This window comes from Otolemur garnettii, unplaced genomic scaffold (assembly GCF_000181295.1).
Source record: "Otolemur garnettii isolate 467f Iridium unplaced genomic scaffold, OtoGar3 scaffold00008, whole genome shotgun sequence".
Lineage (NCBI taxonomy): Eukaryota > Metazoa > Chordata > Mammalia > Primates > Galagidae > Otolemur > Otolemur garnettii.
In genome coordinates, this window is record NW_003852403.1 from 8,006,003 (window position 1) to 8,008,376 (window position 2,374).

General features: G+C 37.5%; 1 pseudogene; it reads right to left on the reverse strand.

The window, feature by feature from the left end:
• Positions 1-552: 552 nt before the first annotated feature.
• LOC100962007 lies at positions 553-971 on the reverse strand (annotated as a pseudogene).
• Between the last annotated feature and the right edge of the window lie 1,403 nt (positions 972-2,374).

Below are 2,374 nucleotides of genomic sequence, written 5' to 3' on the forward strand. Positions count from 1 at the left end.
TCATCAAAAGTTGGTTGGGACAAATATGTTTGGGATCCATTTCTGGACCATTTATATATAGTATTCATACATCATGCTGTGTATGGACCCACTTTGTATACCATCAATCTATATGGCTACCCCACGGCCCATTCCACGCTGTGTTGATGGCTATAGAGGTATAGCTTTATCATGAATCTTAAAATTAGTTCATGTAAGTCCTCCAAATTCTCTTCTGAGTTCTTTGCATTTCCATATAAGTTTTAAAGTCATCAATTTCTACAAAAAGTTTGCTGAGATTTTCAAAGGTATTTCATTGACACTGTAGATAAATTTGGAGAAGACTGATATATTAACAATATTATCTTTTAGTCCCTAAGTGTGGAGTAGCTCTTTAATAATAGATAGATTTAATAATTCCATAGTTTCTTCTACCTTTATTAACTGGACTTTTAATGAGAAGAATTATCCTTTCCTTCTTCTTTTTCTTTTTTTTTTAATGAAGGAAAATGCCAGATGGTTTTATGGTTTATGGTTTTATTTAAACACAAATAGAATGTGCACATGAGCTGCCTATCCCTTTTCTTCACTGTGCAGCCTGGCATCGGGATTGGTGACTCTGATGGCCAGCTGGGCTGCTCTTTCCTCAATGGCTTTGCAGTTCTTGGAGGAAACATTGTGAGCAATCTTTGCACAATAAGATTTGTTGCACATCAGCAGCACTTCCAGCTCCTTGACATCGTGGACGAGGAACTTCTGGAAACCACTGCATGTGCTTTGTTTTCTTGTTGCTCCTGTAACCAATGTTGGGCATCAAGATCTGGCCCTTGGATCTTCTCCAAACCCTGTTGTCAATACCTCTGGGTTTCTGCCAGTTACACTTAATTTTGACATATTGGTCTGACTGGTACTGGATAAACTTCTTGGTCCTCTTTTTGACAATTTTCGGCTTCACAAGGCGTCTGAGGGCGGCCATGATGCTGAATAGGAGATGGCGGCCACCTCCCAGAATTATCCTTTCTTTTTATTTATATTAGTGTGGGCTCATTTATTTTACACTATGGGTTATAATTCATTACTATCTCTATATTTACTGATTTAAATTATCCTAGACTTGACCATTGACTATCCCTTCAAGTTAGCTCTTGTCATGTTCCCATCATCTGTGTATTTTTTTTTCCTATTAACTGATTTCCCCCTTACAGTGATAGCTCTTTATTGCTTCTTCACATGTCTAGTAATTTTTGGCCTGATGCACGGCATTTTAAACTTAGATTTAGTAGTGTCGTATTTTGTTGCAAGAGTGTTTGGCTTTGTTTTGGCAGGTAGTTAAAATACTTGTGGTTCTTCTGAATTCTTTTGAAGATTGTTTTCTAAGCTTATTTAGGGCAGGTCTAGATTATGCTATACTCTAGGATTATTTTGGCCATACTATGAAGACATGACTTTTCTGGTGTTTCTACTAATCCCCCACCCCTGTGTGTTCAACAAAGTCTCTCTGCTCTGTCTTGTAGGAATTAAAATGGTTCCCAGCTCTATTTGCGTTCCGATAACTGTTTGGCTTAGAACTCCCTTAAACTTTTTCTTTCCCTGGTGATTCTTGTTAAGCCTCATTGAGTTTTACCCCATGCATGCACATATTCATATTTGGTCATAGATTTAAGTGGATGCCAGGCATATTTCTTGAGCTCTTTTTCTGTATAGCTTTTTCTTCTGTAATATTCTGCCCTGCAAATTCTAACTGCCTTAGCCTTTGCATATAGTGATAGCTCGTCATGGTCTTAATTTGTACTTCTCTGATGATGGTGAGTTTGACAATTCTTCATATATTCTAGATATAAGTCCTTTGTCAGGTAAATGATTTGCAATTATTTTCTCCTAGTCTTTGCATCTTTGTAAAAGGATTGTTTACAGAGCAAAAGTTTTTAATTTTTTGATTTTCCAGGACAAAAATTCCCTTTCCTTTAATTCTTATTTTTTTTTAGTAGAGACAGAGTATCACTTTATCACCCTGGGCCAACTCCTGGGCTTAGGCGATTCTCTTGCCTCAGCCTCCCGAGTAACTGAGACTACAGGCGCCCACCACAACACCCGGCTATTTTTTTGTGGCAGTTTGGCCGGGGCCGGGTTTGAACCCGCCACCCTTGGTATATGGGGCCAGCGCCCTACCCACTGAGCCACAGGCGCCGCCCTAATTCTTATTTTTTAAATGTTTGTAGAAACTTTATTCTTTTTTAACTAATGAGTAATAATAGTATATATTCATGGCATACATAGTGATCAAAATCAGGGTAATTAACATTATCCCCACTATCTGAAACATTTATCCTTTTTTTGTGATAAGAATATTTAATATCCTCCTCCTAGGTATTTTAAACTATATAACATGTTATTA